Source organism: Cataglyphis hispanica, chromosome 1, assembly GCF_021464435.1.
Source record: "Cataglyphis hispanica isolate Lineage 1 chromosome 1, ULB_Chis1_1.0, whole genome shotgun sequence".
Taxonomy (NCBI): Eukaryota; Metazoa; Arthropoda; class Insecta; order Hymenoptera; family Formicidae; genus Cataglyphis; species Cataglyphis hispanica.
The window spans coordinates 18,579,395-18,593,576 of NC_065954.1; the positions used below are offsets into that span (position 1 = coordinate 18,579,395).

The 14,182-nt window shown below is 37.6% G+C and overlaps 1 protein-coding gene across 4 annotated transcripts in view; it reads right to left on the reverse strand.

Moving 5' to 3' along the window:
* The window catches only part of LOC126856002 (IQ motif and SEC7 domain-containing protein 1), a 42,399-nt gene that overhangs the window by 25,513 nt on the left and 2,704 nt on the right, over positions 1–14,182 (reverse strand). Inside the window, exon 1 of one of the 4 annotated variants that reach the window (XM_050605200.1) lies at positions 6,082–6,385. The exons of 2 other annotated variants lie outside the window; for them this stretch is intronic. The gene's annotated coding sequence lies outside the window, so the exon portion shown is untranslated. Of the gene's footprint in view, positions 1–2,706; positions 2,727–6,081; positions 6,386–14,182 lie in introns of those variants that run through there. One more of the 4 variants, XM_050604943.1, reaches the window with a different exon arrangement.

The window sequence follows — 14,182 nt, forward strand, 5'->3', positions numbered from 1 at the left end:
AAACAAAATCGAATTAAACGAGCTAGATATCTATTTTCTTCCGCTTACGACTTGTAAAAGTATATTATCAGAGTTGTAAACAAATAGGAAAGGGGTGGGGAAGGAAAGTTTTCATGAATTTTTCTTAATTTTCATATTTGCACGAAAGTACTCGACAAAATATCAATGAGTTTTAATTATCGATTCTTAAAGAGACGCACTTGTTTTGCGCTCTTCCGCCGATGTGAAAATATTCTCTCAAGCTGGCTGCAAGTCAACGACGCTTTTAGCTCTTTCCAGCCGGCCGCTCGACATTCTCTCTTTTGACATCGAAATAGACTACTCGACCGCGCTTGTACGCGCATCGGTACTCGCGAGGAACAATAATCGCTTGAATTATGTATATAGACATAACGGCAGTTTTGCTCTTTGAGCAGATCGAATTTTATTTTCTTCCTCATGATCAGAACAATTTTACACAACTTTCTTTATATTCTTCTCAATTAATATATGTACATATAATAATGAAAAATATACATATACAATTATCGTTAGCGTAGATATGTGAATACCGAAAGAAGGCGCCTCACCAGGAGCGATATGATTATTTTCGAATACGTTTCGCTATTAAATGCGGCGCTTTTTTTTCACGCGATCCACTTGACTCGCAGACTATGAACGTATTCAGATGCGGCACCTGCAATCACCATATTAACGAAATGAATTATCATGTCTATCCACGGTAAGCGCGCTCAGTGTATCCGGTACATCAGGTAAAACTGTGTTCTACTTCTGAAAAATTATAGACAGAAAGAAAAAAAATATATATATATATATACACACGCGCGTGTACGCGTAACATGCGAAAAGTCGTAAGATCCACGATTTCCTTCGCGAGCCATTGTTCTCTCCGCCGCGGATTAGCAGCGATATCGCTATCGCTTTTTCAGGAAGAGGACTGTGTGTCTCACTTTCTGTTCTATTATGCACTTCCTACCGTCACATCGGCGCAGTTACGCGAACGAAGAGAGCGATTCCCATGGCGTTTAATATCTCCCTTGTTACCGCGCTGGGAAATTCTTTAAATATGCGTAATGTCGTTTATGAGATGCGCCAAGTACCGTGTCATCAATCCCGAATCAAATTATGCGGCGTGAAGCTAAAAGGACGTGACGTTCAATATCAATTTTTTTTTTTGTGACGGTAAATAATCTTTCATGTATATGTATATGTATGCGTTTACCCAAAAGGAAAAAAATTAAATTAAACCTCGATACACAATTTTATGGATCTTTTCCAAATAATTTCACCAAAATTTAATTTTGTAATTTAAAATAATTTGAAGCTCTTTATTATGAAAAAAAAATTAATTTATATCCATTAATAATTAATTTTTATATTTTCTGATGTAGGGACTTGTCAAATGATAACGCATTTGATAGAGCGAGCATTTCCGACATATAAATCCGACATCGCCGCCGATTCGATTGGAGATTTTTCGATGCGATCGACAGAATGTTCGCTCTCTGACACATTCGTATAAAATAATCTGATGTGTTTCCAGTAATTTCAGAATTCTTTTCGAACGCCGTTTCAACGTCATGGCTGTTCAGGACTGTGACGTTTGTGCAATTGTCAGATTTTTCGAAAGCGCAATGCTCCCCCTCCTCGGCCGCATCGTTCCATTTGCCTTCTTTGCTCGCTACATTAAACTATACAATAATGCATATTACGGTGCATATTGCCGTGCATTCGAGAAATAGGCGGATAGGAGAAACGACCTTGCTTATGATAGCTATGCACTGACCTAGTCCGGGGCGTACCATTCACCGCGATTACTTACTAGTCGTGCCTGAGATACGTTTTATGTTGCCGATCGCCGCCGCGAGGATCTCTACCCGGGTATCGCTCGACGATATAGCTTCGCAGATATATCTGGTATATGCCATTTGATTCAATTTTCTCTCGAAATGAAAAGCGTCGCTTACAGCTTTCGAGTAATTACCGTTGTCGTCACACCGTAGCTAATTCTCGGTAATTAAAATGGCAATTGCACGCTTACGCGGGAACGAAGACAAAGTGTCAACTGCACGCACTACGCTAACTTCTAATTATCGCGCTCTCTGCGTAAACTAACTCTTCCTGCTATATAAATTAATCTGCAAATTTATGACGTGCAATAAAATATCTTCGATACGTCATCGAAAATCATTTGCAAATCATTGCAAATGTTTAATATTTTAAATAATGTCTCTATAATAAAAACACAGAGCTTCTTATATCTGCATCAATAAAATTCGATAATAATCTTCACAATACATATAAATGTATTATTAATTATATTGTGCTTATCACTGTTAGCTGCGTCGCGATAAAATATCGGATAATATTAATTTACATTCGACTTTCTATAATATTAAAATTTATACATTAAAAAAATAAATATATAACATATACGTGTATATATCAAATTATTAATATTATAATATGAAACAAAATAAATATATGCAAATAAATTTCAAGCGCATAGTTTAATGTTGATGCTAATTAATACATATATTTTAGATTATATTGTAGCAAGATTATCGCGCGTGCTCACAAAAAAAAAAAAAATTCCAGATGGCCGCTGACAGTTTTACTTTTACCTTCACATTTCACATTCACTCGCGCGTATCTAAGTACAATATACATAACGCTAAAAAATGAAAAAAAAAAGAGTCTATATACCTGTAATGAGCCCTCCTACAACACACGTTTGGAAAGCAACACACGTTTGGAAAACAACACATCGCGCCCAACATTAAACGATCGAAAAGTGTCAAATGTCCGCGAGAATTATACAGTATAATGATCACAGCGATACTTACGAACGATGGCAACAATGGCAATCTTGCGGACCATTATCTTATCTCTCGTTATGCTTACGATAGGGTCATGTACGTAAAAAAAAAGAAACGCCGTGAAACGATCGAATCGATCTTTCGCTGATCATCTGCACAAATTTGATCGATATTAAAACACTACATTGAAATAATATCATATTTATATATAGATTCAATGAAAGTAGAATATCTTATCATTGATATAGCATAATCTAATCCCGTTTACGCAGATTTATATTAACTAAGATAGCAAAGAGATTAATCAGCATCAACGTTAAACTATGCGCGTAAAGTTTATTTATATATTTATATATTTATTTTATTTCATATTATAATTATTATATTAATCATATTAATATTTTTATATATATATATATATATATATATATATATATATATACATATATGTTATATATTTATTTTTTCAACATATAAATTTTAATATTGTAGAAAGCCGAATGAATTAGTATTGTACAATATTTTATGACGCAGCTGATTGCGATAAACACAATATATTCGTATGCACATGTTTTCAGTCGATTATACGCCCACTAGATTTCTTATTCTTCCTGTTATGACGTAATCTGACCCGTTATCGAACAGATTCCACGAAAATAAAAAGACATATATTTTTATTCCTCTGTCATCGATTTGTTATCGACCACTCTACGATGTGGCAATAATCAGGAACAATAATCTTCATGTACTACATGTGTCATTGTACCGTGACGATTCCGTGACGTAGACCACATGGGAGTGTATCGTATGTATCCCCATCACAGCCCTAAACCTTCTGATCGATATCAGAAAAAAAAGTGGTGCGAAAAGTTCCTCATAAAATTCTCGTATTTCTTCGGTAGTATTCCTCGTAGTTCTTCGATTCACGCGCTAAAAAAAAAGAAAAAAAAAAAAGAAAAACATTATCAATGATATAGCGCGTCGAATATCAGCGATAATAAATCTTCTCGCTATGACATGTACGCGTTCCATTTCGCACGCTAGAGAGCGAAAATCGTTGAAAATCGCATTTTCCACATTTCGTTGTAGCCAGTCATCGATCTGATTTTATATTTTCCAGAATTTCTCTCCCAATTTCAAATTTAGAATTTGGACTATCCGTGTGTCGTTTGCGATACAGATGTCTACGTCATCAGGGATTTTGCGGGATCGCGCGCAACGTAATAAACAACACGCGCGAGTCACCGTCATTATCCGTGCGTGAGTCATTTCGATCGAAATTAGCGGAACGTGTGCACGGAATAGCACGCGAGACCACCACGTCCCTATTAAAGAGGGCTGTTACTGCCGCCACCACTGTCAGAAGTAAATGCTGAATGATTCAGAAGGGTGCGGAATCGTGGAAGGGTCGCGCTGCGTGGGGCCGACGAAACAAACAGCAAAAAATCAATAGCACAGTAACCGAAACAATGCTCCGGCTGCGTGTGGATGCGTTGCTAATAGTTGTTAATTCGAGTTTACATTACATTGACAGAGATCCTAACATTTCATTATAAAATACTCTTCTCTACGAATGATCTTTGATTCGAGAATAGATCGTCGAAAAACGTCACGGTCATTGAGATTACATGCAAGACTCGCGTTCTCATTTCAGGAAATCCTTTAGCTGCACGGCAATTGACATTGGCCCTTTTTCGCGACAATCCAATTGTTTTAGCCGTGCTAGAACTCGGAGAATTGGCACACATTCAAGCCTCACGCGGCGCGAGAGTTCCGTACAAGTTTTCGAGGAGAGATTTGTCGCTCAGAGATTTCATTAAAGCTCACTGACTTTTATAGTCAATCGTATTTATTTACTTTGTTTTCTCATTCGACACTTCCAACGACGAAAGAATTTCGTTCGCTTTATTCTTTAAGAGAAATTTTTACGGGTGTTTATTATAAAATGAAGCAAAATAACGAAGCGAATACAATTGCCACGCTCGATTAATACACGGTGAATGAATCGAAATAGTAGAAACATTCACGGACAATTTAGCGGCAATATGGCGGCAGCGGCGTCGTGGTCTTGTGACCATTTGTGGTCGGTTCACGCTCGACCCACGTAGAGACTCGCCTTGAACGGCCATTCCCTTAATGCTAAGTTTACCCACGTGCGCGCCTAAGTACGTAGGCAGAAATATGTCGTTAAACTGTTAATGTAATTCCCGCCTTAAGAGATACACAATAGGTATGCGTACTCGATCGTAATGAGCGAGCTCGAGAAGAAAAATGTATAATTAACAAGCCGGTCAATCTTAATCGAATAAAATATACGGTTTCTCGTGGAAACGCGTAGAAAGTACGGCTATCTCTTTGCGCGAGAGACGCCCACTTGAACAAACTGAAAGTCCCAATGTATAAGTTTGCGCATGCAAAACCAGACGGTCAGCGCGATAATATTATTGCATTCGCACTTATCTTGTAGATACAACCGTTATCTGTAAAAAAAAATCTCTATCGCGAATACACTTGACGATATCGCCAATGATTATCCATCTATTTCCCCACAAAAATGACTTTTCATCAAAAATACGAAGAATATATAATTCAAAATACATTTCATATCGATGGAAAAATTGAGATAAATAAAAACTGTAATACGTGCGGTAAAAAAAAAAAAGAAATCACTTTGTGATGCAGGCGAAGAAAATGCGAGTAAGCTCGGATTCTCATCGTAATTGTCTCTGAAGAAGAAGTAATAACACGACATTCTGAAAAATGCAACATTGTCATTTACGAGAAATAAGGTCACCGTGTTACAACAATCCGCGTGGGATAATTACAACAACGTGAAGAAGGTAATAGTGGTTGTGGTAGTGGTAGTAGTACAAAGTTGATTTTACGTCGGTTTATCCAGTGATTGTACGATTCTTGCGCCGATTCAGCACACTTTGCATTCCAACCGCAAGGTCGCACCACCATTCACGATTCATGTTGTGACGTTACCGTGCAAATTTGTATCTCCCAACCGTCCGATGCACCGGTGCACACCGTGGGCGCGCGTGGGCGACCGAGAGTCCACTCAGCTTGAACGGTATTTTATTTTCGCGCGTACGTCGCGGCTATAAAGATTCAACACTCGCGGACAGCGAGCGCGAATGAATCGCTCGATAAGCGACGAAAGGAAGGATTAGAGATTAAGAAAGAGACTCGTAAGAGTCGGAGATTAATTCGACAGAATCAACGTTATCCTTTGAACAAAAATTACGCGTATATTTACCTGGATATTATTACTCGGAGTAGTCGCAGCAACTTTCAACACCTCTCCGAAGCCTATCGTCTACCTTGGAGGGGCCTATGACACACACGCGTCGTTGCACTTGGCACGCGCACGCAACGCGCGTACAACCGCGTATGATAAACCGCGATACACTCGCACGATCGAAAAACGAATTTTGTGTACAGAAACGGATAAAGAACACCGGAGAAGAGAGAGAGAGAGAGAGAGAAAGAAAGAGAGAGAGAAAGAGAGAGACAAAAGGAGCGTGGGTGGGGGAGATGGGACAGGAGGGCCGGCGCCGTTTTTCCGCGGTGCGCGTGAATGGGGAGAGTACGACGTGAATCGTTAGAGAGGACTACTGGCAGCATCGCGGTATAAAGGGCGTCGGGACGCCCGCGTTCGCCGAGTCTGCGCCGTCACGACGAACGTCCCTTTGTCCCCACGAATCTCTCGCCCATCTTCTCTCTCTCTCTCTCTCTCTCTTCGTCTCCCTTTGATCGTACGCAACGCTCGCGCTCTTCCTTGCGTCGCGACGTCGTTCTCTTTCGTGAGAAAGAGCCGCGCATCCTCCTCCGCCACCTCCTCTCGCATGTGAGATCGAGATGAAAAAAACCGGTGTGCCTCCTCTCCGCGTTGTCATCCACGGAAAAGCTCTCGAGCGCATTAATTGCCGACTAGACGTTCCTATTCGAAGTAACGCACGGCCAATCGTGGGAGTTGAGTAATAAAAACGAGAGTTGAAAATTTCCATAAACTCGGACTTTGACAATAACAGGCGCGCAAGAGAATGGAACCGCGGCGATTGATGCATAGCATTACATACTTCTCGTTATTTGCGGAAACCGAGAATTCAATCGTTCACATTGCACCATTTTTTTATAATTTTTACGTGTGAAATACACCTCTGCACACAATTACGCGAAATTGATATTTTTTGCATTTATATTGTCATATGTCGTATTGATAAAAAAAAAAAAAGAAGGAAATCGCGTTGACTGTATTTTTATAATAATTTATTTTACTTTATTTTTTCTATTATTTTTACAATAAGAAAAAGAGATGGACAATACGTGCCTGGCACTCGCGTGACCAAAGACATTAAAGTACTCGCGTAATTATACGTCCCTACCAAGAGGACACTCCACCCTTCTCACGACCTTTCTTTCTCCCTCGCTCATTTTAACCCCGTGTGCAATTCTCAAAACCAAAAGCAACCGGCGTCACTTCTGTTATAACTACAGTAATTTTTGCCCACGTCGAATGAACGCAAATAAATGATGTTTTAGCTACCGCTGCAAAGGTAAACCGCGAGGTTTTTATATTCAACGAAAAATAACAAGGACACAGAATAAGACAACAAAGGGAAATATAGAGATTTGAGTAAAAATAAAAAATGCGGAATAAAGCATCTCGATAAATCGCAAAATTGCGGCAAAATAATTTTGTCTCACATTTCGTAAATCTAATAACGACTATATTTTTCTTAAAGTAAAGATTATATATAGATATAATTCATAGACATATAATTATATTAAATAGTTATATTTTATTAATTTTTTTGTCCTCGCGCAACGTTATTGTTAACGAGACTGGGCAATCACACAGGCAAGTATCGATTTTATAGCGTCAATGAAACTGCAAGAACTGTTCTATTCAGCAACTCTGCCATCGTACAGCGTATCTATCCGCTGATAGAAATCTTTCGACGCTTCAGTTCGCGCATTGTATAAACGATACGCGAGTCTGCCTTTGCAGAATACACGCACATACATTGTAGACTGTGTGTTATGACATAAACCATCCATCCAGACACGCAATACGACCGATACCGTGATGGCCGACGGAGAATCTGATGATTTATCACACTTGTCTCTCTTAGTTTCGTGTATCGCTACCGTTTCGGTTGTCAATAGCTCGCTTGTCGAATTTGAGAAGCTTGGTAAAGTTATAGGATGTCTAGTAAAAAGAAAGAATGAAAAGGAGGAGGAGGGATTAATGCACCAAAATAAAAAATCTTCCTTATGAAAGCCACGGGTTCCCAGAAAAAGCTTCTAGACTCGTTTCCTCCTCAGAGATACAAATGAACAAAATGATTTTATTTTCCGATTCATTTTTTAAGGGAATCCTTGCTCGAAAAGCAGTCGCCGAGATATCTGATGTGTCAAAACATTGAATAAAATTTTTATATAAAAAAAAATTCTTTTATACGATCTTTTACACGATAAGCATATATAATTTTTGTTAAAAAATACACACACATACGTACACGTCGTCATATGATCGGTTATTTACGGAACACCCAGTATATCGACACGCTCGGTATATATCGACACATGCCATACGATTTCGCACGTTCCATGTTGATTGCATTAGGAAAGAGAGATGGAGTGTCCTTATAAGTGTTTATCAACCGGTCGTCGAAGCATCTATCACCGTACTCGGTCCGGAGCGTTCCAGATACGCGCGCGCGCATCACATTCTACTCGACTAGCGAGCCAAAATATGCTATGTACTCTCAATCAGTAATCAATAGCAGTCGGCCCCGTTGCAATATTTCGGTCAAAAGACGAACGGCAGCTTTGAGAGACCGCGATCCATTTAGACCGCAACGCGCCGAGCTGTTAACCCAACCCTATGTGCCCCACCTTGGTGAGCGGCATGAAAACTGGTAGCATGGAATAAAAGTAACGTGATTAAGCTCGCTGTGCTTCACCGTGATTCTCCCTACACGCAAAGTGTAAAGAATTTATACTACAAAGTAGCGTCTCACAATGGACGCGAAAAAAAAATCACTGTAGAGAAACATTATATACTGTTAAGTATTTAATATAATAATTATAAAGAATAGGAAAAAAAAAGCATTTGCAGATAGCAAAATAAAAATATAAGAATATTATTTTTTTATATTCTTATATAATATACATATATTTATACATATATTTGTCTATCAAAAGATATGTGTATATTTATTCGTATAATTAATTCTTTATAGCGTATTTTGAATAAATATAATATAATACATATGTTTCCGCGAAGAGTCTCACAATCTGACATTAAGATTCTGTCTTATATTATAATATATTATACAGACATCTGTATGTGATTTAATCGCAGAAAGGCGGGTCGAAGTTATATATCGTACCCCATTTCCATATTTAAATCACCGTCCATCTCAGACAGTCGTCGCCGAGAGATTCAAGACATTGTAGTCAGACGATGGAAAAATCTATAAAATATATAAAACGATCCATTTCTACATCGTTTTTTCTATATGATTTTTCTATACCGATTGTCAATCGCTATTTTCGCCCGTGAGCAACATTGCACGATGATATAACTCCTTAAACGTCACCTCGATACGCGGAGATACCTTGAGAAATGCAGGGAAAAGGGAGAGGAGAGGGGAGATAAGCGATGACGTAAAAATTCTGTGCACGTGTCAAATAACCGCGGCGCGTCGGTTCCGTGTGTGTATTTTGCATTTTTAGTCCTTCATACGTCGATTCTTGTAGAAACCCGCTTCCGTTTATCGAGCTTCTTTCCGCAAAGACGTTTCCGATCGATGCACGCGTGCTTTATCTATGCAGACCGCGCTATTCTTTCATCTAGTCTAAGACACAAAGAGAGCCCTAGAAGAGTTCAAAAGTAGTGGTAGACTGGGGAAGAAGCTTTTTAGATTTTAAACTCTAGTCCGTGTGGTCTACCGGCTATCTATAGAAGCGCATAAGTGAATCGGCGGAGAGTCCATAGAGATCTCTTTCTCTCCAGACTCCGACATCCGATCCGTTTAGATATAAATAGTAAGATCTCCAGCATATGGAAAATTTTACTGAAACGGGAACAGATTTCCCTTGAACTTTCAATTTATTCATTCACAGCGGCATATTTATTTTTAAATAATCGCTGAGCATTGGATAGCTACAAGGCAACAATTTCGTACACACATATATTCTGAGCTGCTGATTGTGAGTACCTTGTGAGGATACAAGGTAATGACAGTAGCGGCAGTGACGCTCCGTTACCGCGAGCGACAACCTTGGCCGAAATGCCAAACCTACTTTATCCGGTAATGCGATTTACCACGCCGGCTACTAGACGCGCGAAAAGAATTTCCAATTTCTCGTTAAATCGATTTCTTTTCGTCCGACCCCGTATTCGTATTGAATACGAATCGCGTACGTAGCTTGTTTAGTCTAGTTACGTCTGTTTGTACGATTCGAATCTTCGTCGTTAAAAATGTTAATTGAAAAAACAGAAATTCCCGGAAAGAAATTGTGAATTAAATTCGCAATACAATTCCGAATAAAATCAAATCTTTTTACAATGGAGAAACTAATTTTACATATATAAATTGTTTTTAAATCGTCAATCATAATGAATTAGCTGGACGTAGAAAAAAAAAACACATTTGGCAATTAAATTAAAAGGATTTTAAAAACAAAATAAACAATACTGTTGTATTTGACGCTTCGCAATTCTCGCAAATGACTGATTTCAATTAAGGAAAATATATCTTGTCGCGTGCGGTAACGCGAGAGAGAAGTAGAATTAAAAGTTCTAGAGAATCCAAAGTTCTCTTTGCAGTGGTCCACGAGAAAATAAACTATTTTCGTCGTTGTCCGAATGAGTGAGAATAAATGAACGAGGAAGAGAGAAAAAAAAGAGAGAGAAAGAGAGAGAGAGAAAGAGAGAAATGCAATCCTCTCACCAGGCGATGATAATAAAAATATTTTCGCGCATTCTCTCTCTCTCTCTCTATATATATATATATATATATATATATATATATATATATATATATATATTAGTATTTTTTTTACGCGTATTTATATGTTGATTAGCGATTTCGCGACCATCGATGCTAACCGACATCAATTAGTCACGCAACGAGCGCAACTAATCGTTTCATTGGAAGATCAAAATTGCACTTTGGAACCGTCGTGAAAGCCTTGCCTACATCCGATAAAGGCGATCAAGAGTCAATCGACGTTTAAATGTTACTCAATGGAGACAAAAAGAGCAAGCAAGGCAAAATAGCTATCGTAGGATGCAATCAGCACTGTGTGCGCGAGACGAAAAAAATCGCATGACCTTAAGCGCAATCTTACGGTCGTATATGCGTTGGATACTTTCAGAGCGTCTAGTTAAACCGATCACGTACGTAATTAAAATGATTTGATATAATTAAAGTAATTGCAGAAATTAAAGCATCCACGAAACTTGCAGCGACAATTGTCGGCGCGCGAGTAAAGGAGAGAGAGAGAGAGAGAGGAAGAGAGATCGTTCCCTCGTTCTAGAAAAATCTACGATTGCTTATATAGGGGACACTGTGTGAAGAACTAGAGGGAAACTCTTGTCGCCGTTTAGTAAGCTCGAGTGTGTGAGCGTGTCGTACGAGAGCCCCGTTTTTAACATGTTCGTACCAGATGTAAGAGAAGAGACGGCGAGCGTTGTTGGAACAGCGAACGTTCGCGGCCACTTCTTCGAAACATAAATCTCTTTTCGACCAAGTATTATGTCTTCTCAAGCCGTGACCGTGTCGATTCTCTCGTTATAGACGAGGAAACACTCGACGAGTATTCGTCGCAACCGATTTGTCGCGAAATACATAAAATTAACCGAAAAAGCGTGTAAGAAACATCCTCGAGAAACTCTAAGGCATACTCTCATCGCATGCTCGAAAAACAGATGAGTCACTCGTGTCTCTTTATTTGTGTTAATAATTTTTCGGCATTTAAATTATTTCTTTCATCTTTGTGCATAATCTCCATAAAATTAACTAAACAGTTTTAATTATAATCTGTTAACGTTTACGAATGTCTGCTCATCACATTATACTTTCACAAAAAAAAAATACTCAGATTATTCGAATGAAAAAAATAATTATTCTATTATTTATAACATCTTGGTTTTTTTCGCGAGAATATAGCAAATTTACAGAAATCGCACCGTCTTTTTATTTGATGTTTACTTTGATGAATTTCAACCTTGATAAGAGAATTGACGTCAAAAGGGAAGACTTGCTCGAGAAAACTGTTTGCGCAGCTGATAAAGTTAAAAATAAGAGGCGAGAAATACAATGAGATGTGTTAGAAATTGATTACTTATCAAAAAAACATATGCGGAGGAAGAATGGGAATTTCAGTTGAGAACGCAATGATAAAAATCTAAAATTTGAATGATACTTTTAACGTCAAGCGTAATAAATTGCTGGAAACAATAGGCACATTGCGAGAGCGAGTACTGTGCAATCTGTGTCAAATATCGCCCAACACCTCCAAATCGTATATACGAGAGGGCAACCGCAATTATGGGCAGAATATTTTTGGCATGACCGGTCGACCTCGTCGCAATATAATATTCTCGTTGCAATCGAATATTCGCGATGCTTTTTTTTTTACAGACGAAATACTACGCAAAGCTGTGCTTTTTTTAAAAAAAGAAATGGTCTCTCGCTCCTCTCAGGTGGTCCTGAAATGCGCCGACACAATCCGGGAATAAATCAAGCGCGTCATTTGCGTCACACACGTGTTTGCTCGATTAGCATTTTGCGAGTAGCAGTAGTTTCGCGCACGTCCCGTGATATACGATATACACAATTGGGAGCGCGAGATAAAGAGCTCACACGCACACACGCACACACACACACACACACACATGAAAAGTTTTCGAAGTTCGGGGGCAGGAAAGACCGGTTCTCTGCAACCAAGATGTATTAAATCACGAGCGTAAAAAGTTGGACGGATTCAAAGCGAAAAAGAGATCTCCTAGCAGGTCAATAGGATGCTTCAAGGTCACTGCTTCGGACAGTCTCAAAGATCTCTTTTTTTACCGCCACGATTACTAAGCACTTATATTTACGTGTCTGATTTTCCCTTTTTAAAACCCGTACAAACTAATCTGTCAGCTGAGAGACCATGTATCGTTGCAATAGTAATAAAAAAAAAATATATTTATATAAAGAATTTAATATATATATATTTTCAAATATATATTATAAATATATAATATTTAAAATATAATATTTATACAACACTTACAAAAATATTATATATATATATATATATATATATATATATATATAAAATTAAAAAGAATTTAATATATGTAATATACATTTATATATATAATTTAATATATTAATATATATAATATAATATATTTTCAAAAATATATTATAAATATTATATAATATAAAATGTAAAAATATTTCGTAAAATATGAAAATAATATCGAATGCTTTCGAAAAGATTTTTAAACAAATTGCCGCAAAATATATATATTTAAATCTTTCTAGTTCGCGGTAAAAATTAAAAAAAAAAAATTTTTATCTATGATATCGAACCAGGAAAAGTATATGAAAGGAAAAATTATGTATCCGCAAACTGTCAGAGCAAAGATTGATGACAGGAAAGCCACGAGGAATTACAAAGCATCCGATATAATTGTTAATTATTATTACAGCATACGCAGTGCGTAACGTATCACGGTTATTCCTAGAGACTATCTTGTGGGAACGTCTTATACGCGTCGTGCGCTTATTCTCTTCCAGATGGACGATACGTGTGTGATTACTTTACCGGGTCTTGTTGTGTGTCTATTGCTCCCTACATGTATATTCTCACGACAATGCATTAGGGGAATACAACGCTTACGGAGCGCGACCCGTACGCATTCGAGTTATCCTTATTAAGATATAAGATTTTATAAATGTGCGATTAAATTAAGCATGACATCCATAGAATGAAGAAAATATATATTAATCGCAAAACTTAATAAAAAAAAAAATATTATTTTTTATTTTCTAATACGTGAAAAGTAACATAATAATTTCTCTATTAAGTTATTTGTAATATTTGTAAGATTATTTATGTCAGATGATTTCTGATGATAGATTTTAAATCGGATTTTTTTCTGAAAATCAAGAGTTTGGAGGATTAAAAGATGCGAAGATAAGCCATTGCAAATTAACTTAAATTTTTCTATCGACAATTTTTATCACAATTTAGTGTTCTGTTCCATCAATAATCCAATCGTATATAAAATTTCCGTTTTTTACCGTCACATTTGATTTCACAATGTGCACAAAGAATAGAAGATA